Genomic DNA, 22,647 nt, shown 5'->3' with positions numbered 1-22,647 from the left:
GGGATGCAAAGAGAGCCCCCCTCAGCCAGCCTGGTTAGACTGTGGGGGAAGCTGCTGGGGTGCTAGCGGAAGGGGAATCTCAGAAAGCCCCATGGTAGCCTGAGAGGATAGGAGTTAGGACACACCAGACGCTTGCCCCCCAACATTTCACAGGCTGTGAACCACAGTCGCCTGATCAAATCACTCCCTTCCTGATCCTTCCTCCACAGAGGAGTCTGGTGGGTCCTCAGGCCCCCCCCCAGCTGCAGGTGGACAATGGGGTCTCCCCAAGAACAGCTCCCCAACCTGAAAACGATGGCCAAAGGAGGATGCCCGTTACACTAGGTCCCTGAGAAAGAGGCTCCCAAGTAGGCCCCCACCCCAGAGCAGACCCCATGACTGCTGTCAGCCTGGGCTCTCTGAGTCGAAAAGTGTTTCATGAGCCCTGACTTATGGCAGCCCTGTGCTGGGCACTGTGAGAAGGACGAGGCCCCAGCGCATCCCTCAGGGGGCGCAGGTTTGAGGAAAAGAGTGGTTTCCACACATAGTCGCAGCAGGTCAGAGCTGGAAAAGCTTGCACTGTATCAGACGGGCAGGGAAACTGAGGCCCAGAGAGAAGACAGAGCTGGGCCAGGTCAGGATGACCAGTAACACATGACCCCCAGAGGCTCAGGGAAGGGAGCCCTCCTGAGACCAAGAAGAGGGCAAGTGGAGCCCAAAAAGAGGGTGATCCAGTGTCCAAGTGGGGCTCTGGACCCCTGAGCATGGTGCTCCTGAGAACACACTCATCTGTGGAGGGAGTGCACCCACCCGGGCTCTGGACTCCTGCTGGGAGTGTCCCCGGCTACAGCAGCCTCTGTCTGGTTGGTCCTGAGCTGTCAGCTTTCCCCCATCAGAGTATGGCTCCTGAAGGTGGGGACCAGACACACCTCCCATACCTTACTAGACCAAGGCGATTCTCAGAAAAGATTTCAGCTACTCAACAAGCGAAGAGGCCCTCAAGCAGCCTGGCATCCACTCAGTCCTGGGAATCCAGGGTTGGTTCAGACAAGATCTCTGTTCAGCAGGAGACAGATCGAGAGATTCTTGAATTCCCTGGTGTGAGTATGGAGGTTGGAGTACAGACCAAGAGCGTAGAAAGGGGAACTGCAATCAGTGTCAGTTGGGAGGAAGAGTCTAGGATGGCTTCCTGGAGGTGGTGATGCCTAAGCTGAGTCTTAAAATGTGAACAGAAGGTACCCAAGTATAGAAGATGCTGCTGGTGGCTTGACCCAGACTTCATTCCCAGCCACCTCCTTTTGAGCCTGTCTCTGTGTCTACTGGAGGTTATAAATGCTAAATAGTTGCTGTCCTCAGGTCCCTTACAGCTACAGTAATAAAATAAAAGCTAACGCATATTGAGCACTTACTATGTGCCAGGCACTATTCTACAGGTTTTTGCATGTATTACCTCACTGAATCTCCAAAACGACCCTATGAGGTGTTTTACCAATGAAAAAATTGAGGCTAGAGAGGGCTGGTGACTTCCCAAGGTGATTTAACTAGGAGGTGGTGGGGCTGGGATCCAGATGTTAGTGTTGTGGCTCCAGAACCCATGCTTTTGACCACCATGCTCTTGACCACCATGCTCTAATGCCCTGCAAGAATATGAATATGTATGTGATGCACGGAGCTGAGGCAGCCATCTTGTGGCCAAGAGAACTGCAGCTATGAGCTCCACCATCACCAAGCTGCAAATCCAATGCCAGGAACCAGGCTCTGAATGCCTTACTGTGTGAAAAAAATAAACCTGCATTTGTTTTAACCACTGTAATCAAACCTGTATTTGTTTTAACCACCATAATCAGGTTGTCCGTTACCTGCAGTTCGGCACACCCCTCACTGGTACCCGGGGAGATAACATAAGGGATGGCTTTCCTGACTGAGAGAGAAGGGCATGGAAGACATCTCCAAGCAGCAGGTGTTGCTAGAACATTAAGTACAGGACAGGGATAGAGGAACCAACGATCCTGATACTGAGTAGTTTTCCAGGATGTGCGGACTTTCAGAGCGAAGACTGGGACAGTCCCAGACAAACCGGGATGGTTGGCCACCCAGGCAGGGAGTGACAAGAGATGGGTCTTGAAAGTGAGCAAAGGCCCTTCACGGACAGCCTTGTGGCTATGGCAGAGGACTGTTGGAACTTTATTCTGAGGGCAGCGGAGAGCCATAGAAAGGTTGTAGTTAGAGAAGGGACCCCCTGGGTGCAGATATGTGCCCCCAAAGTGTGCATCTGACGGCTGTACGCAGGGTGATTTGGAGGAGGCGAGAGTGGAGGCAAGGAGGCCAGCTGGGAGGCTACTGTAATGAACTGGGACAAAGTCAACATGGCCCGACCTAGGCAGGGATGGAGAGAGGGCTTCAGTAGTAGTTCAGCACTTATTTAAGAGGCATCCGTGTCGTGCTGCAGAGCTGCACCCCCCATCTCAAATCTAAATAAGCTTTTGTGCCTGTGTTTGAATTATCCAAATTACTTTTTATTCGCTAATAAAGGATAAAACATAACCCATGGCTCTGTTCATTCAACGAAAGTGTAAAATTCTCAGACTCGGGGATGAGAGCCGCTGTCGTGTCCCCCGCCTACCTGTGGCAAACAGGAAAACAGCCCTCCCAAGATGTCCACGTCCTGATCTCCAGAATCTGCAAGTGTGTCACCTTGTGTTGCAAAAGGGATTTTGCGGATGTGATTGATGTGTGGCCTCGGGATGGGGAGAGTATCCTGCCTTGACAAGCTGAGCCCTATGTCATCACAAGGGAGGCAGGAAGTTTGGAGGCAGAGGGGGCATAAGGGATAAAGGCAGGAGCAGGGGGTCAGAGTCAGATGGAGATTTGAAGACGTTCCGCTGCAGGCTTTGCAGCCGGAGGAAGGGGTCACAAGCCAAGGAAGGCAGGCGGCCTCTAGAGGCTGGAAGAGGCTGGGAAAGGGGTTCTCCCCAAGAGCCTCCAGATTGAACCAGCGCTGCTGCAGCCCATTTGAGACTGACTGTGGACCTCTGGCCTCCAGAGCTATAAGAGAATTACTCTATGTGTTTTAGGCCTCTGCATGTGTGATCGTTTGTTAAAGCAGCAATAGGGAATAAGTACGCCATCCCTCCTCCCTTCTGGCAAAACCTAGAGTATGCTGTGGGAGTGCAGGGAGAAGGAAGGGGGGGGTCATGAGAGACTCCCTTGGGTGACAGCAAGGATCTGTGGACTTTGTCAAGAGGTCACAAACCAATGCTTGGAAGCAAGGGAAAGTGGGCACTGAGGCACTGAACCTCCCACCTCCATCTTCTGCCTCGGCAGAGGAACCCCTGGCCTGGGGGCCCAGAGCCCCACATGCCAACGACACTGAGTGCTGTGGGTAGCTTAACGTAGTCGCTGAGGATTGAGTGCTGGCGATCTGTGTGCCAGGCGCCACCCCAGGGCTTCAGGGGGCCAATCTCTTAATAATCATGACAACCCTGACTATTATCCCCCTTTACAGATGAGGAAATTGAGGCTGAGAGAGGTCTAAAAACTCTCCCAAGATCACACAGCGAGTAACAGGCACCACAACCTAAACCAAGCCTGTGTGACTAACAACTATGTTACTCTGCCATTAGTCCCCAAATCTTAAGGACACCCCCTCCTGTGCCTCACCCCCGGCACAGTGCAGTCCCCTAGGGGCCCTGCCAGGGAGAGGTGCAGCATGGGTGTGCTGACAAGCCTCAAGGAAGCTGCCAGTGAGTCCAGACTGACAGAAAAGCAAGAGGAGAATTCTTTTTTTAGTTTATTTTTTTCAGATTTTATTTATTTTTATTTGAGAGAGAAAGCGAGCGTGCACACACACGCACACAAGCAGGGGCAGAGGCAGAGGGAGAAGCAGACTCCCCATGGAGCAGGGAGCCCGATGTGGGGCTCGATCCCAGGACCCTGGGATCATGACCGGAGCCGAAGGCAGACTTCACCGACAGCCACCCAGGCGCCCCTCGAGAGGAGAATGACTGCTCACAGGTGTTCACAAGCATCTTGCACGCACCATATCAGCTAGTGGTGACGTGAATAGCCCCGCGTTGACAACCAGCCACAGACCCTCCATGGCATCCGATGACAAGCATTTCCTAGTCACACATCTGAGGTCAGTTGGGAGTCAGTTAGGTGGCCCCGATGATTTGGGCTGGAATCACCCCTCTAGCCAGGGCTCTGCAGCCACTGAGCCGGTCTGGCTGGGGCAGCTCGGCTCCACGTGTCTCTCACCCTCCTTCCGGAAGGACACGGCAGAGTGACAAGGCCAAAGGCATGAGTACAGGGAAGGCTGAAGAATCGGGCCCACGTTGGCAATCCCAGCCCCTCCACATTATCTCTGGCACAAATTAAGGGCACAAACTATGACAGGGCGGAAGGAAGGGCACTCACTGGACCGAAGCTCCGCACTCCACCACCCCTGACAAGGAGGATCATGGCCGAGTCACTTAGTCTCTCAGAGCCTCAGTTTCCCTACCTGTAAAATGGGCCTCTGCCCTCCTTCCCAGTCGGGAGCCAATAAAATAATGGAGGCTTGTGATAAGTGTCATTAGTATTAATGACCTCACACCTGGGCCCTGTGAGCAACTCTTCCCTCTTGCTTTCATTCCTTTGGCGACAGAGCCTCATTCCCAGCAGGCCTATGTGACCAGTGTCTGCGAAGGTTTGTTTGGTGGCAGACCAGGGTGGGGGATGTAAGGACAAAGAATAAACACAAAGTCTCTTCCCAAAGCATCAATTTCCTATGAAGACTGGGTGGGAAGGAAAAAAAATTATATTAAACCCAGCTATGCTATGAAGTAAGCTGCAAAATTCAGATTCAGCTTTCCGGAGGAGAGATAAGACTTTCTGAGACCTTTTGTGATGTGACTGCTGAGTGCCAGACGCCAAATCATTGCTCCACTGCAAACTAGAGCCTGCAAACCAAGTATGTTTTGTAAATAAAGTTTTATTGGAATGCAGCTATGCCATATGGCTGCTTTTCCGCCGTACCAGCGAGCTGACTGCTTGCAGCCAAGACCGTATGGCCCGAGAGCCTAAAATATTTACTATCTGGTCCTTTGCAGAAAAAGTTTGCCAACCTCCATCTACTAGGATCCTTTGAGGAAAAGTTTGAAGAATGCTGTGCTATTCTAATACTTGAGGCCTGCAGGTCTGAGGATTTAAGAGTGAACATTTTAGGGGCACCTGGCTGGCCCAGTGGGTTAAGGCTCTGGCTCTTGGATTTCGGCTCAGGTCCTGATCTCAGGGTCATGAGATCGAGCCCCGCCTTAGGCTCCACACAAAGTGCAGAGTCGGCTTGAGATTCTGTCTCTCCCTCTCCTTCTGCCCCTTCCCCCACTCGCACTCTCTCCCCCCCCCTCAAATAAATAATAAATAAATAATAAAATCTGAAAGAGTGAACATTTTAGTACACATTTACCTGCCTTAACCCGGTTCTTCCCATTTTTCAACATGCAAAAGAACCCCCTGGGTATTTTATTAAATAAACGGCAGATGCTGAATAGGCAGGTCTGGGTGGGAGGGTCTGCATTTCTAACCAGATCCTAACCAGATCCTAAACTATGCTGCTGCCGCTGGTCCAGACCACCCTCTCTGAGGAGCAAGGATCCAAACCATGGGCTTAAGGTAAGTCCTGTAAGTACCTTTTGAAGGATACATTGACCACCCTTGAGTATAAAGAACCAAGAAGAAGGGGGAACCCTGGCCAGGACACAAAAGCACAAGGAGTGTAAACCCAAGCCCCTAACCACCGAACGATACGGCTTCTCAGAGGAATCCTTTTGAATGAGTCATAAACCCCTTGAGAAGTGCACCTCTGCATCTCCCCGCCGGCTCGGAGACCTCAAGGGAGCAGCCCAGCTCAGAAGTTTCCAGATTGCCTTGTTGTCCAACAACATATAAATAAGGAACTAAGGCCCAGAGGGGAGAATGGGCTGTGGGGTCACTTGCTCTCTGCCGGCCTAACTTTCATTCCCTCTCAGGAAGCCTGGAGTTTTGTTTCGGCCCACCCCTGACCCCGCTCCATCTCCTCCCCATGGTCTGGGTGGAGCCTTATGCTCAGATGTAGGGGCGGGACTTGTGCTCCAGCCCTGGCCAATCAACGCATTGCATCCCCTCTCCCGCACAACAACTGGTTCAGGGGTGGACACGTGACCTGAGGCAGGTCCAATCAGAGCATCACAGGACTCCTGTGGGAGTCCTACGAGAAGGCTTTCACCCACCCCTCTATCGGGTTTGAGGATGAGCCGGTGTGAGACTACAAGGGCAAAGTGGGGAAAAAGAAGAAGAAAGGGTGATTTTACTCCCCAGGGTATATTTGGCAATGTGTGGAGAGATTTCTGGTTGCCATAACTTGGGGGAAGGGGCTCCTGGCATCTAGCGGCTGGAGGCCAAGGATGCTGCCAAACGTCCTACGGTACACAGGACGGCCCTGATAACAAAGAATCCTTGCCCAAAATAGTGCCACAGTTGAGAAACCCTGGGCCAGAGATTCTGTAGCCATCTTGTCCCTGGAGCTGCTACCGTCCATTCAATAGAGCCTGAGAGTGGCCCCTCACTGTGGAAGACAGAGCCCCAAGATGGAGAGGAGCAGAGTCCTGGATCCAGCTTTGCCTGAAGCTAACATGTTCCTGGACGTTTCCATTTTGTGGCCCAATCAATGACCGGCTTCAGCTTGTTTGATGAAGTTTTCTATCACCTTTAACTCCTCTCAGCAACGTGGTGAAACAGACTGGCCATATATCCCTCTCTGTGTTTTATAGATGGGCAACCCCAGACCGGAGAGACTGTGTGACTTACCCAAGGTCACACAGCAAGCCCATGACATATGCCATACCGGTATTTGTTCAGTGACCTCATACAGGACAAACTTATTTTTATAGTAAACACAGCTACATGGAGCAGAATACCAAATTCACATTAATTTTTGAGATAAATAGAACACTTTAGAAATAGTTTGTTGTGGTAGTGACTGCAGCTGACTATAATCAAGAACCCAAACTGGGGTGCCTGTGTGGCTCAGTTGGTTAGGTGACGGCCTTCAGCTCAGATCATGATCCCAGAGTCCCGGGATTGAGTCCCATATCGGGCTCCCTGCTTAGCAGGGAGTCTGCTCCTCCCTCTGACCCTACCCCCTCTTGTGCTCTCTCACTCCCTCTCTCAAATAAATAAGATAAAATCTTAAAAAAAAAAAAAAAAGAGCCCAAACTGTTAGGAGGACTTAGGGGTAGCGTCGCAACTAGAACCCCGGTGTTCTGATTTCCAGTCCAACCAGATTCTGCACCCCAGCCTCCCTCACCTTCAAGTGACCCTTGGGTGATGACAAAACTCTTCACACCAGTTTTCTCAGACTATGGCAATCCTGCAGTCGGGGCTGTTGCTGGACCAAAGTGGGCCCATTCCGTGGTGCACTAGAGACTGAGTCTACACCAGGCAGAGGTCACTTTATTTGTACAAACAAGGAGGTCACTGGGGACTAGCTTCCAAAGCCCCAGCAGTCTCCTTTTGTTAGGGCTTGAGATGAATATTCAGAGGGGGTTTTAACGTTCTAACGAAGCTGAGGTAATTGTCGGAGAATTTCTGATTCATCTGGGCAGGCGTGGTCCCCAAATGTTTCTTTTCCTGTTCCTGCAATTCATTAGTTAGTGTCTAAAAGATGACATGGACAGGCCAAAGCTTCTAGGACTTTTCTGAGCTTAGGAGGTCAATCCTGAGCTCAGGGGGTCAAGGGGTCTCACACCTGTGACAGGACCCAGATGGTGACTGGGGAAATTCAGGCCCATAAGATGAGTGAACTGTCCAAGGTAGAACGTTCAAATCCGACTCAGTGAGGACTTGAGCCCAGGTCTTAACTGCTGACGTCCACTTTCTTCTCTGCCTTTCCGGCTATGGTCACAGAGGAGGGCTCTCTCCCCAAAGCCTGGCCTGCCTGGCACTGGGCTCTGACCACAAGCAAGGAGCCTGAGAGTCTAAGGAAGAGTGAGGAAATGCTTCATCTTCTCCATCCTTCCCCCACCAAAGACAAGGGGCTTCTTGCAGGATGAGATTCAGAAGGCCAGCACCAGTGGCATCAAGAGAAGGGACTTTGAAAACAGATCAACCTAGGTTGGCATTCCTGTTCTACCTTAGAAGCTGTGTGATCCTGGGCAAGCCACTTTACCTCTCTGAACCTCAGCTTCCTCATCTAATATATGGAACCCTCTTGCAGGGTTTGGTAAAGCTTAAATAAGACATGCAAATACATCTGACATATATGTGGTGTTTGGCAAGTGTCAACCCCCTTTCTTTTTTTTCTTTTTTTTCAATTTTTATTGTTATGTTAATCACCATACATTACATCATTAGTTTTTTTTTACTTTTTTATTGTTATGTTAATCACCATATATTACATAATTTGTTTTGGTGTAGTGTTCCATGATTCATTGTTTGTGCATAACACCCAGTGCTCCACGCAGAATGTGCCCTCTTTAATACCCATCACCAGGCTAACCCATCCCCCCACCCCCCTCCCCTCTAGAACCCTGTTTGTTTTTCAGAGTCCATCGTCTCTCATGGTCCGTCTCCCCCTCCGACTTACTCCCCTTCATTCTTCCCCTCCTGCTATCTTCTTCTTTTTCTTTTTTCTTAACATATGTTGCATGATTTGTTTCAGAAGTACAGATCTGTGATTCAACAGTCTTGCACAATTCACCATAGCACATACCCTACCCAATGTCTATCACTCAGCCACCCCCTCCCTCCCACCCCCCACCACTCCAGCAACCCTCAGTTTGTTTCCTGAGATTAAGAATTCCTCATATCAGTGAGGTCATATGATACATGTCTTTCTCTGATTGACTTACTTCACTCAGCATAACACCCTCCCGTTCCATCCACGTCATTGCAAATGGCAAGATCTCATTCCTTTTGATGGCTGCATAACATTCCATGGTGTACATATACCACATTTTCTTTATCCATTCATCTGTCGATGGACATCTTGGCTCTTTCCACAGTTTGGCTATTGTGGACTTTGCTGCTATAAACATTGGGGTGCACGTACCCCTTCGGATCCCTACATTTGTATCTTTGTGGTAAATACCCAGTAGTGCAATTGCTGGATCGTAGGGTAGCTCTATTTTCAACTGTTTGAGGAACCTCCATACTGTTTTCCAGAGTGGCTGCACCAGCTTGCATTCCCACCAACAGTGTAGGAGGGTTTCCCTTTCTCCGCATCCCTGCCAACATCTGTCGTTTCCTGACTTGTTAATTTTAGCCATTCTGACTGGTGTGAGGTGGTATCTCATTGAGGTTTTGATTTGGATTTCCCTGATGCCGAGCGATGTTGAGCACTTTTTCATGTGTCTGTTGGCCATTTGGATGTCTTCTTTGGAAAAATGTCTGTTCATGTCTTCTGCCCATTTCTTGATTGGATTCTTTGTTCTTTGGGTGTTGAGTTTGATAAGTTCTTTATAGATTTTGGATCCTAGCCCTTTATCTGATATGTCATTTGCAAATATTTTCTCCCATTCTGTCGGTTGTCTTTTGGTTTTGTGGACTGTTTCTTTTGCTGTGCAAAAGCTTTTCATCTTGATGAAATCTCAATAGTTCATTTTTGCCCTTGCTTCCCTTGCCTTTGGCGATGTTTCTAGGAAGAAGTTGCTGCGGCTGAGGTCGAAGAGGTTGCTACCTGTGTTGTCCTTTAGGATTTTGATGGACTCCTGTCTCATGTTTAGGTCTTTCAACCATTTGGAGTCTATTGTTGTGTGTGGTGTAAGGAAATGGTCCAGTTTCATTCTTCTGCATGTGGCTGTCCAATTTTCCCAACACCATTTTCAACCCCCTTTCTAAGAAGGTCCTGCTTTGACCCCATTTGGAAGATGAAGTTATCAGAGAAGGTGCAAATTGCTGTTGTCTTGGGAGCAGACAATAAAACACACCTTGATCCATCCCAACCAAGCCCTCCTCTGCTAGTACGCTCTCTTTCACCCCATGGCTGGTGCTGCCAAACCCCAATTGTGCAGATCTATCTTGTGCTCCTCTCGTGTAAGTACATTCCCTGTGTTTTTCCAATCCTCACCACAATGTTGCAACGTTTCTCTCCCTGTTTCACTGATGGGCAGACCCCAGGCCTAGAGACGTATATGACTCATACAAGGTTACACGGCAAGCCATGGTACAGCCTAGAACAGACTCCTCAACCTCGGCACCATTGACATTGGGGGCAGGATAATTCCTTGTGAGGGGCTGCCCTGTGCATTGTGGGATATTGCGGCCCCTCTCATCTCTACCCACTAAATGCCGGTAGTGCCCCAGGCCCTACCATGACAACGGAGAATGTCTCCAGACAGTGCCAGATGTCCCCTGGCCGGAAATGCCAGCCCTACTGGGGGCATTCAGCATGCCAACATGATCTTTCCTTTGAAAACACAACTCCGAGGACTGACAACCAATATTTTCCTTCTTTCTTTAACACATAACATAATCTCTTGAAAGCAAATAGAACCCATATTTCAATATCCACCTTTGGCATCTTTTTCAAAGTATTTCCAGGGTGACAGGTGGGAAGAGAAATGGAAAAAAGTATTTGCACACAGGCCCTTTGTTCCACTTGGCTTTGAGAAAAATCCCCATCTTCTGTATTCCTAGTATATCTCTGGCCTGTAAGCCAACTTCATAAAGCCAGGGCCTGAAGTAGAGCCACACTTACAGAACTCCTACAGACACACGGTGATCAGGGCCCTACTGCTGTCTGCATTGGTGTCTGGAGGTGAGCCCTGTCACCCAGAGGCACTTTCCCAGTCCCCCGGTGGGTTGGGGCCCTCCCTGCCCACACTGGACTCAGTCCTATGGTTTAAGAAAGCTGGATGGAAGTTCCAAAGAAGTAGAGCAAAGGGCAGGACACTGACTTCTTGGGATTCTTCCAGAACAAGGATTTTTCTTTCTTTGGGGTTTGGGAATGCAGCAAGTGTAGTTATATTGTTTAAATGGGGTCACTACTTCCTGGACCCAAAACCCGTTCTCTTTTCAGAATTCTCAGCTGGGCTCCCCACTTAGGGGTCCCAGCTGCCCCGGGGTGGTTGGAAGTGAAGGTGGGAAGCCCAACAGCTGGCCCCGGAAGGTAAGTAAACCCACACTCCACTTCTCCCCTCCCTGCACTTACCTACCTCACATCATCCCTTTGCCCCCCACCATGGGGTCTATGGCACTGGCAAAGATCAGGAAAATTCACTAATAAAATACATTTCTGTGGCCTCGGTGAACCTTGGAGCTGGAGGGAGAGGTGCCTTCTCCAGTTTGGATAAGGAACTGCCCTACTCCACTCCTCATAAAGCACAAATTCACAAGGAGAGTCTTACCCTGGTGATTAACCACGCGCTGGCTTACAAATGTACTGTTAGCCTATGAACCATTCACGCCACCTATGCAAATATTCCTTGCTTTAAGGAACCAATCAGTGCTGTTCACGCAAATGACTTCTCAACTACAGGCCAACTGATATTAACCAATGCAAGTAAATGTTTCCTTGCCATGAAATAATTACAGTGATATCGAGACACGAAAATGCTGGGTGCGGCACAGACACAAATTACTAGGACCTATCAGTGGTGGGACTCCCAAAGGATATATGGAGGATGACATCGACATAAACAAATATAGGAAAATCTCTCTTATCTGACGTGAGTGGGACTGCGTAAGTGAAAAGTTGGCTAGAGAGAAATTATTACAAATCACACATATTCTTTAAGCATTTTAATTTAAAACTTGTAAATAGATGTGTTCGCCAATCCTTTGGGTTCTTCACTTTCTGTCTTCTATAAACCACTGTCGTCGTATATCACCCATAATTCCATTTCTTGAAAATAGCACAATGACTTTGAGACACTCACGAAGCAGTCTGCATGAGCCCTTCCAGATTTTTACCACCTTCCTTCCCAGGCTTTCAGCTTTCTCTCAGACACATAATCCCATAGTGATTTCTTAAGGTCACGGTTATCCAGTCTCTTCCAAGCATTTCACTTCGTTTCTGCATAAATCACAACTCACTTTTTGAACTTCCATTCCATTGGCTACATGCTTAAATAATTTACATAATGGCAGTGTGAGCCGTTTGGGAACGAAGGAGCTGAAAGGGGGTGAGCAGACAAGTTCCACGCCAGCCTCTCAATTAAGAGAGCTTCGGCTCTCTGCTCCTCCCCGTTCGACAGACAGCTGCATCTTCTGGTACAGTGCCAGCCATGTCCCCGAGACACGATGGTGACGGTCGGAGTGAACGGATTTGGCCGTATTGGGCGCCTGGTCACCAGGGCTGCTTTTAGCTCTGGCAAAGTGGATATTGTCACCATCAATGACCCCTTCATTGACCTCAACTACATGGTCTACATGTTCCAGTATGATTCCACCCATGACAAATTCCACGGCACAGTCAAGGCTGAGAAGGGGAAGCTTGTCATCAATGGAAAGTCCATCTCCATCTTCCAGGAGCGAGATCCCGCCAACATCAAATGGGGTGATGCTGGTGCTGAGTATGTTGTGGAGTCCACTGGGGTCTTCACCACCATGGAGAAGGCTGGGGCTCACTTGAAGGGCAGGGCCAAGAGGGTCATCATCTCTGCTCCTTCTGCTGATGCCCCCATGTTTGTGATGGGTGTGAACCATGAGAAGTATGACAACTCCCTCAAGATTGTCAGCAATGCCTCCTGCACCACCAACTGCTTGGCTCCTCTGGCCAAGGTCATCCATGACAACCTCAGCATCGTGAAGGGATTCATGACCACCATCCATGCCATCACGGCCACCCAGGAGACCATGGACAGCCCCTCTAGGAAGCTGTGGCGTGACAGCCACGGGCTTCCCAGAACATCATCCCTGCTTCCACTGGCGCTGCCAAGGCTGTGGGCAAGGTCATCCCTGAGCTGAACGGGAAGCTCACTGGCATGGCCTTCCGTGTCCCCACCCCCAACATGTCCGTTGTGGATCTGACCTGCCTCCTGGAGAAAGCTGCCAAATAAGATGACATCCTGGGGTACACTGAGGACCAGATCGTCTCTTGCGACTTTAACAGTGACACCCACTCCTCCACCTTCGATGCCGGGGCTGGCATTGCTCTCAACAACCACTTTGTCAAGCTCATTTCCTGGTATGACAATGAATTTGGCTACAGCAACCAGGTGGTGGACCTTATGGTCCACATGGCCTCCAAGGAGTAAGAGCTCCCTGGACCACCAGCCCCAGTGAGAGCAAGAGGAAGAGAAAGGCCCTCGGCTGCTGGGGAGTCCCTGCCCCAACTTATCCCCCAAAACACTAAGAATCTCTCGACCTCCACTGTTTCCATCCCAGAGCCCCTGAAGAAGGGGAGGGGCTTGGGGAGCCCTACCTTGTCATGTACCATCAATAAAGTATACTGTACCCAACCAAAAAAAAAAAAGAGAGAGAGAGAGAAGCTTCAGTCACAGAATGAGCACTGATATTTCACAACGTAGGACTTGGCTCTGTGTGTGTGCGCCAGCGCTCCTCCTTTTCTCAGGCTCCTGCAGTAATTTTTCTCTGGGAAGTTGGAAGAGGAGCCATCTACCTGCCCCTCCACCCCCATAGCAGAGATCACCTTTGTGCAGAGAACCCACCGGTGCTGCCTGCGAAAATATTGCCCCACCCTCTGGACCAGTTGGCACGGCTCATACAAATGAATCCTTGCCTTGGAAACCAATTAGTCTTGGAAGAGTCTTTCCATGCCCTGCTTCTGCTGCCCTGGGAGATTTTTTTTTTTTACTGGGCTGGGTGGGCAGGTCAAGCAGGGTTGGGACAAGGATGAGACAAGCGAGACACCCACGTTGGGGCAAAATTTAAGGGGGTACCACACAACTCAGTAGCCAGGATGAACTCTATATTAACGTATTTTTTAATCAAACTTAATGTAAAAATAACCCGTGAACAATATACCAAAATTTAAACAAAGCCAGGATTCATATAATTCAGCTCAGCAATTCCTGAGAGGCCTCTTTATTCTCCACTCACCCAAGATTGTGGCCCTAGGTTACAGTCCGCCAGGCACTCGAAAATAAGTGCCAGGTGCTTTAGAACTAAAGTAAGATGTATAGTTTCCAAACTACGTTTCTAGAGCCAGACGATCTGGGCTCAAATCCCTCCTCCACCCCATACCAGCTGCGTGACCAGGAGCAACTCAATTTAACTTTCTCAGTGGTGAATATTAAAATTATCTAACAGCCTTTATGGCACGGACCATATCACGCAAATTTTTGTGGGCTGCCTTAGTTTACTCATCTGTAAAATGGGAACAATAATAGTGCCTCATGGGATTGTTGCGATGATGATGTGAGCTGATCCACATCCTGAGCTCAGAATAGTGTCTGGTATATGGTAAGTGCTCAAATGATCAGAAGTTTTGATTACCCATCATCCTGAAAGCCCTGCACAGTGGGTATTAGGATCTCCATTCTCCAGATAAGGTAATGAGGGCTCAGAAAGGTTATATAAATGCCCCAAAATCACCCAGTCAGCCTGAGGGGAAGTGGGGATTTACATTTGGTTCAATCCTTGCTCTTTTGGCCGCACTTTGTTGCCGACAAATAATATATTTTCCAATGAGCTGAGAGGCCTGCCCTGGGGCTGTCAGAGTGCCTGCAGCTCCGCTCAGCGGCGGGAGGGCTGCACCTGCACAGGGTCTCCGACGACCAACAGCTGGGCCCTGACAGCTGCCCGCCGCATCACGTGACCTCTATCCCCGACACCGCCCGCTCGCCCCGACAGCCAGCACGCATCTCTGCAAGTTGGAACCTGGCCAGGGCACTGAGCGGACTGTGGGGAGGAGGAGACCCGTGTCCTGTCCTCTTGGGGGCACTAGATGTGGTCTCTGGATCTGGAACTGGGTTCCCATGAGCGATCTGAATGACTTCAAGCCTCAGTGTCATCACTGGCCAAAAAAAAAAAAAAAAAAAAAGCAGACAATTGAATGTGGATTAAATGAGATGATGTGTTAAAGGGCCTGGCACTTAGTAAGGGCTCAATGAAAGGGAGCAGTCACCGTTACAAAGACCCGCAAGGGTGGGGGGATGGGTGCCTGGGTAGCTCAATCGGTTAAGCGTCTGACTCTTGATTTCGGCTCAGGTCGTGATCTCAGGGTTGTGACATGGAGCCCCGCATCAGGCTCCACACTCAGCCCAGAGTCTGCTTGTCCCTCTCCCTCTGCCCGCTTGTACTCTCTCTCTCTCCCAATCTCTAAAATAAACCAATAAAATCTTAAAAGAAAGAAAGAAAGAATGAAATGAAATGAAATGAAATGAAAAGACCCACACGGGAAAGAAGAGGCTCTGTGATGTTCATTGTTCGCCTGTTGTCCCCCCCCATGACTTCTGCTTCTCTACATCAGTGCGACCCCCCCCCCACCAGAGTTGCCCTTTCTCCCCACCTAATTTATGAGCTCTGCCAGGTGGTGGGGATAGAAGCCGGGAGTCAGGAGTCCTGAATCCTAGTTCGGGATTCTCACTAACTAGCTGTGAGACTCTGGGTCAGTTACTCCTCTCTGAGCCTCAGTTTCCCCCCTAAAAATGAGAGGTGGGAGATACAATTAGAAAATGCCCCTGAGGGCAAATGACTCCTATTTTCTTTATGTCCAATTCATTTCCCCATAATAATAGAGAGTTTATATTATTGTAACTTTTATTTCCTATTATAGCATATGGTTAGTATGATGTGGTTATAATTATTATGTAGTTAGAGTTATTATGTTATAATGAACTGATTGTCCCTGGGGAAGAAAAGTTCCCAGGCTTACCTGGGCCCATCCCAACATTGTCCAAAGCCAGGCCTCTGGAGTGTCCCTGACCATGAGGGGCCAGAGAGAGTGAAGGATCACCCTCTGGCTCAGCCCCCTTTCTCCCAGCTCTTCCAGGCCCCACCCCATGGCGCTGGGCAGGCACAGCCTCGCCACTGATGAGCCCAGCTCGCTGGCATCGAGATCCCCAAGCTTGCCGTATTCAGAAGACTGCAACCAGCTCTGCAAAGGGGACCTTCCCTTTCCGTTTGAGTGCACTTGCACGGTAGGTTGGCAGGAGCACAGATGTGGAGGAGAGGCGGTGGGGGCGGGGGGGCTTCTTGAGGGAGAGAGTGAGTGCAACCCCTTGCCCTCCTTTGCTTCTTCTGTAGGGAGGGAGAAGGAGCTCTGACCCCTTGGAGGCTGAGCCAGCCTCACAGATGCCTAGCGTGGGCGTGGGGGCGGGAACCAGGAGAGAGAGGCAAAGACCATCAGAGCCCCCTGAGCCTCCTGCCAGCTAAGCCTGCAGGTCCCCTGCTGGCCCCAGGCACTCACTGACCCTGTATCTATTCCATACCAAGACCTGGGGACACAGGATGGGTCTGCAATTAATTAATTAAGTGTGGCCATGAGGCAGTGCGGGGTTAGGGGCTGAGCTCCTGGAGCCTGGTGTCTTAGATGCAGATAATGACTGTGTGGCCCCACGTGACTTCCTCGCCACTCCGTGCCCCAGTTTTCTCTTCCATAAAACGAGGGCGACAGCAGGGGTGTTGTGAGGCTGGGTGGAGTAGTGCACGTATAAAGCACATGGGAAGGGGCCTAGGGAGTCACAGAACCCCGCCCCCGGGAGCAGGCGCTGGTGCAGTATGGGTGTGTCGGCACTGGGGAGTGCGTCTGAGCCATCCAGACGGTGGGGAACGGCCCCAGGGAGTGGGGGAAAGGAGGGAGGGGGAGAAGGGGAAAGGTCCACTGCCCAAGAGAGAATTTGGGCGGAATCAACCACTCACTCCTGCCCTTTCCCACTGCCATGGTACAAGCCCCATCAAGACACACGGTTCACCACATTAGAGATGCAGCCAGGACTCTGCAAGGACTGGGCTGTGCCTGACTCACCCCTGAATCTCTAGCCCCCAACCCGGGGAGGGGCACAAAATAGGGTCAGGGGATATTTGCTGGACCATCAGGCTTCCTCCGTGATCACTAATCCTGAGATCCAGATGGCATTAAACAAAATGCAGAGCCATAGGTTTATTCTCGCCTTCATTCCGCAAATACCTGTTGAGCACCTACTATGTGCCAGGCCCTGTTCTAGGCATCGGGGAAACAGCAGTGAGTGAGACACACAGTGAGTGAGACCCCCAGCCCTGTGAGTTTAGGGCCACCCCTAAACCTGAGCAGCTTGTTGCAGCTCAGGGGGAAGCCCCTTCTACTCCCACGCCCCTGTGACCCTCGCACCTGTGCCCAGCCAACTGGCTCTTCCACTGGGATAGACGGTAATGTTGAGGGATTGGCAACCCTCCAGAAACCCTGCACTCCGGGATGCCTTTCCAAGTGAGTTCTCTGTCAATCATACAAACTAACACTGAGCGCTTCCCCTGTGCCAGGCGCTGTGCTAGTAAACCAGCTTACTTACTCCTCAAGCCCACTTAGACAGAGGTACTATTATCCCCATTTCACACTCGACGAAACCATGACCTAGAGAAGTTACAGAACTTGCCCGAAGTTACGGATGTATAAAGGAGCCTTAAGTGAGGTGTGATGTACCCAGCAGAGAGACTGATCTCAGTGGGCCTTCAATACCTTTTATCATCATGGACATAGAGTGATCTTCCCTTTTCCCTTCTTCCCCACATCCTCTTCCCAGAACCCAGAGGTGCCTGTGACCCCTGATCTCCCTGTCCAGAGAGCAGGTCTGCAGTTCCAGAAGGGCCTTCAGCCATCCCTTCAAATCTGCATGATTCATCGCCACACACACAGCCTCTTCTGCAGCCCAAGAGGCTGCTCCTGAATGGCTGCCCGGAGAGCTCACTCTGCCCAATCTCCCGGAAGATGTCTCATCGCAGACCCACAGAGAGCTGGAGGACACCCCGTGGCCGTAACCCTCAGCGTCCCTTCATCGAGTCAGTCTGTTGCGATCCAGCGCTCGTGATGGCTCACAGAGGGTACAGAGGTCCCCGAGGCACGAGCCGGCCCCTGCCCTCAAGGGGACTAGTCAAGTAGGTGAGACACACACAGACAAGACATTGGAACACTATGAAATGACACAGCGTGTGTCGGGGAAGGCCATGAGAGATGGGGAGGAGGTGGGGGGCAGACAGTGGACTGGGGGCTCTTCAGGTCAGGAGACTGCCAAGACAAGGGACTGGTCACAGAAGGGACAGTGGTCCTGGGGCAGCGAGCAGGGCAGTCCAGTGGGAATAGAGGTTATATGAAGTGACAGTGTGGGAGGGATGGCTGAGAACGTGTATTAGAACTGAGAAGCCCCTTGGCGGCTCAGTCGGTAAAGTGTCTGCCTTTGGCTCAGGTCATTATCCCAGGATTGAGCCCCGTGTTGGGCTCCCTTCTCAGGGGGGAGCCTGCTTCTCCCTCTCCCTCTGCTGCTCCCCCTGCTTATGCACTCTCTCTCTCTCTCAAATAAATGAATAAAATCTTAAAAAACAAAAAAAGAAAGAACTGAGAAGCCCATCAGCACTAAAGACTGTCACTATCTATCCATCCATGTTGCTCTCCTGATTACCTATTGCCGGGTAACGAATCACCCCAAAACTTAATGACTTAAAACTGAGTAGGCTCACGTGCGCGGTTCTCACTCCGGGTCTCGGGTGAGGTTGCAGACACACGGTGGTGGCTGGGCTGCATCATCTGGAAGGTTTCCTCCCTCACCGACGGGGGCCAGGAGGAGGGTCCGCTGGGACTGTTGTCCAGACCCCCACTTCTGAGCAGTCCCATGAAAAGGCGTGGAGGAATCCAGGGCTCCAAGCTCCACCAGGGACAAAATGCAGTCCTGGGGTTTGATCCAATCACTTGTAGCCCCAACAGAAGGAAGATCCGCAATCAGCCTGGCCAAGGAGGGGGTTCGATGGTGCCAGCTGGGCTAGATCAGAAATAAAACTGGGGCAGGAACAGTCGACTCTTTGTGTTCTGCCTCTTTACCGACCCAGGAACGACACTGCCCAGCTCAAATTGGCCAACCCTGACCAGCAAGAGCCAGCTGGGCTGTTTTCTACCCAACAACTAACCTACCTCACAGACTGGGCAAGGCTGCAGAGTTAAGTGGGCCCCGGGAGTCCAAGGCTCGGGAGGGGAAGGAAGCCAGGTCACCCCTGTCTAGTCAGGGGCTCTCTTGACATTCACCATCCGGGGGCATCTGGAAGAAGTGGGGACTGCCTGGGAGAGGCAGAAGAGCACAGACGGATAAGAAGTCAAACTGCCTGGGTTCGAACCCCAGCTCGTCCGCTTCCTAGCTGTGGAACTGTGGGCGCATTACTTAGCCTCCGTCCACACTGCAGATTCCTCATCTGTGAAATGGGGATTATAAAAGCAGCTGCATCACACGTAAGAGAATTGAAGGAGACAATCCACGGGAAGCACTTAAACCAGTGCCTGGCACCTAGTAGTTGCCGTGTGTTTGCTGTTGTTGTCACCACTAAGACGAAGTGAGGGTTATAAGGACCACGTGACGTCAGGCAAAGAAGTCCTTTTGTATGGCCCAAGGTCAGAATCTGAAACAGCATTCACTCTATGACCTCCACAAAGGTCCCCGGAGCCCTCATCAGATGCACCACTCCCAACCTGAAAACGTACCTATCTCACGAGCCACCGGATCTCACTGAGTGGGAGTCTCCTTTTGACATAAACCCCAACAGTCAGGGGCACCTGGGTGGCTCAGTCAGTTAAGCACCTGACTCTTGACTTCGGCTCAGGTCATGATCTCAGGGTTGTGAGACTGAGCCCCACGTCGAGCTCTGCACCGAGCGTGGAGCCTGCTTAAGATTCTCTCTCTCCCTCTGCCTCTGTTCCTCCCCCACCTCTCTAAACAAAACAAAACAAAACAAAACAGCCCTCCAACCATCACAAATCCCATGAGGGTAGGCCACCAAGAAGGAACAGAGGACCTGCCCCCTTCTCTTGCAAGATCATCAGGGGTTTGGAAGACTCTTTTCAAGACTCATACAGATGATTGTCTTTTCATAATGATACAAACCTGTAAGTGACATATTTTTCCAGAAGTATATCCACACACATACATGCGAATAAATTAATATCACCCTCTTGACTAGCTTATCTGCAAAAACAAAGACACATGGAAACTCAGCAGAAGTGAGAAGCTGGGGAGGTGTCGCGGGCTTATCAAGATATAAGCATGGCAGGCACACTTGCTCATTTATGCAGAAAATACTTCCTCAGAGACAGCAAGAGCCAGGGAAGGGTCCAGATGCTCGGCTTCTAGTCCCAGCTGTTGGCCACTAGCTATGTAACCCTGGGCAAGCCACCCTAGAGCCTCAGTTTCCCCATCTGTAAAATGGAACGACAGTGGGTAAAGACTAAAAGAGATGCGAAAATGCTTTTTATATGGTGAACCATTATACATGTTAATTATTCATTAGAGTGGTCTTCGGCAAGTCGCATGACTTCTCTAGGCTTCAATGCCCTATCTGTCAAAGAGGAATAAATATTTGCTATGAGGATTAGCATATTATAAGAAGCCTACTAAAGTTCAAGTAGAGAATTATGATACTGCTAATCCTGGTCATTTGAAGCAGTGGTACTCATAATGGAGGTGATGGTGACAGTGTGATTGGGGCCACTGGGAAAGCTTACTTTCACCTCATTAGAATATCTTTCCTAACCTGGGGCTCCTTCACTTACTGTCTGACCAGCCTCAGGCAAGTCACAACCTCTGAGGGCTTCAGTTTTTCCTCCTCGGTGACGCAGGGATGCTCACAATACTTACCTCCTAGGTTCTCGTGACAGTTAAATGAAGTGCCAAGCTCCATTCCAGGCACAAAGCGATAACCAGTGTTAGCTCTTGGTCATGATGGCGTCATCTTGAGCTGTGACCACACGGGCGGGCCTCAGGGAACATGACAACCCAAGGTAAAACAGTATATAAATTCACTGCAAACGTGGGAAACACGGGGCTCTCGCGGGCAGCCCCTTCCCCTCCCATGGCCCCACACAAGCTCCCAGGTTCCTTCTGACAGAACTGTGGCATTCCTCCGGGGGGCCGGGGCAGGCCACCCAATTGCCAGGGGACTACTGGCCAGGGGGAAGTGTGTAGCGTGGTCAGCTTCAGGGCCTCCCTCAGCTATGACTACCACAAGCCCCCTGTCTTCACGTGGATCTCCAGCTACATGGAACGGATCCATTCAGTGAGAGCCGGACAAGCCCAGAGCCTCCTGGGCCCTGTCCTGCTCACCTGGCCCCACAAGAGCAGTGCCCTTTTAGGGTCTGAGAACCCCCTCCTTCCACCTGAGAGCTAGGCAGGAGCTAGGAACCAACCTTAGCTGGGTCCCCCTCCGTGGGCCCCCGCAATCTCTGTGAGTGAAAGGTGCCTAGAGGGTGGCCTTGTCCAGAGAGCTTGAAAACAAAGGATACTCCTCAGGTATTAAGAGTGGGTTTCTTAGGACTAATAGGGTATTTTATCATATTTTTGTTTTTTTCTATATGTAGGCCCTACCATCCAATGCTAGAAACACATTTATCTGCAAAGCCCAAAACCTGATCATTTGAGACCTCTGCAGCATTAATGATTGGAAATGAGTCCCTCTAAAGGGTCCCCCAACTACTCTGCAGTTTGCCCTGGGCTGAGAGGTTTCCCAGCATGCAGGATTTTCGGTTTTAGATCCGGAGAGACCAGGCAGACGGGACTGAGCTGGTCCCACTGTTATTATGAATGTGTCCCCAGAGTGGTCTCCTGTGAGCCCAAAACCAGTATCTCACCAGCTCCATTCCTGTTTTTGTAAACAATGGACACATATTTGTTTGTAAATAAAACCATAAAAATTAATTATTTAAAAAACAACAACCCGCAAAACCTGGCACCAACCTGCCATGGATACAATCAGCAATAGATGGAAGCAGCCAGAACAGGGAGGCATCACAAGACAGGCAGGCCTGGGAGGGGTGCCTGGGGGCGCCCGGGGGAGGGGCAGGAGCAGGCCTGGGGCCTGGCGATGGCTGCTGGGAGGAAACAGGATGACTCCATGCTGTTTGTGACAGCCCACCCCCCCCCCCCGAAGTGAGGGAAAGCTAGCACGTGATTTCATTCTTTTAAGTTTATTTTGCAGAGAACTGTTCAACTGAATCAAACCAACACTCGTTTTAAATTCCAGTATGGGGGCGCCTGGGGGGCTCAGTCGTTAAGCATCTGCCTTCGGCTCAGGTCATGGTCCCAGGGTCCTGGGATCGAGCCCCGCATCGGGCTCCCTGCTCAGCGGGGAGCCTGCTTCTCCCTCTCCCATTCCCCCTGCTTGTGTTCCCTCTCTCGCTGTGTCTGTCAAATAAATAAAATCTTAAAAAAAATAAAAATAAAAATAATAAATTTTAAAAAATACAAAATACAAAATTAAATTCCAGTATGAAATCACGGCACGAGCATGCGGTCACAGGAGGGAAACTACACCGTCCAACGGGCACCGCCAAATGAGCAGGTGGCTGTCTCTGAGTCTCGTCGCCGCGCCGGCTCCGTGTTCATTTGTCTGTCTGGGGGCAACTCTGCCGGGGGGCAGTGTGGCGGGGGAGCTGTGATTCCTCTGGGGTAAAGGAAGATCTGAGTGCAGGACTGGAGGCTCCCACCAGCATTTCAAAGGAGCCCATCCAACCCACTGGCTGGCTGGAAGGTTAGCTTAGGGCCATTTCCCCAGCCAAACCCTGGGGCCCTTCCCAGCCCC

The 22,647-nt window shown here is 50.6% G+C and overlaps 1 pseudogene; it reads left to right on the top strand.

Moving 5' to 3' along the window:
• Positions 1 to 12,237: 12,237 nt before the first annotated feature.
• Positions 12,238 to 13,253, top strand: LOC114213256 (glyceraldehyde-3-phosphate dehydrogenase pseudogene; annotated as a pseudogene).
• Positions 13,254 to 22,647: the final 9,394 nt, after the last annotated feature.

Source organism: Eumetopias jubatus, unplaced genomic scaffold, assembly GCF_037043125.1.
Source record: "Eumetopias jubatus isolate StellerSeaLion01/CBP00866 unplaced genomic scaffold, mEumJub1_p1.0 scaffold_4, whole genome shotgun sequence".
Taxonomy (NCBI): domain Eukaryota; kingdom Metazoa; phylum Chordata; class Mammalia; order Carnivora; family Otariidae; genus Eumetopias; species Eumetopias jubatus.
This window is presented reverse-complemented; position numbering and strand designations above follow the sequence as displayed.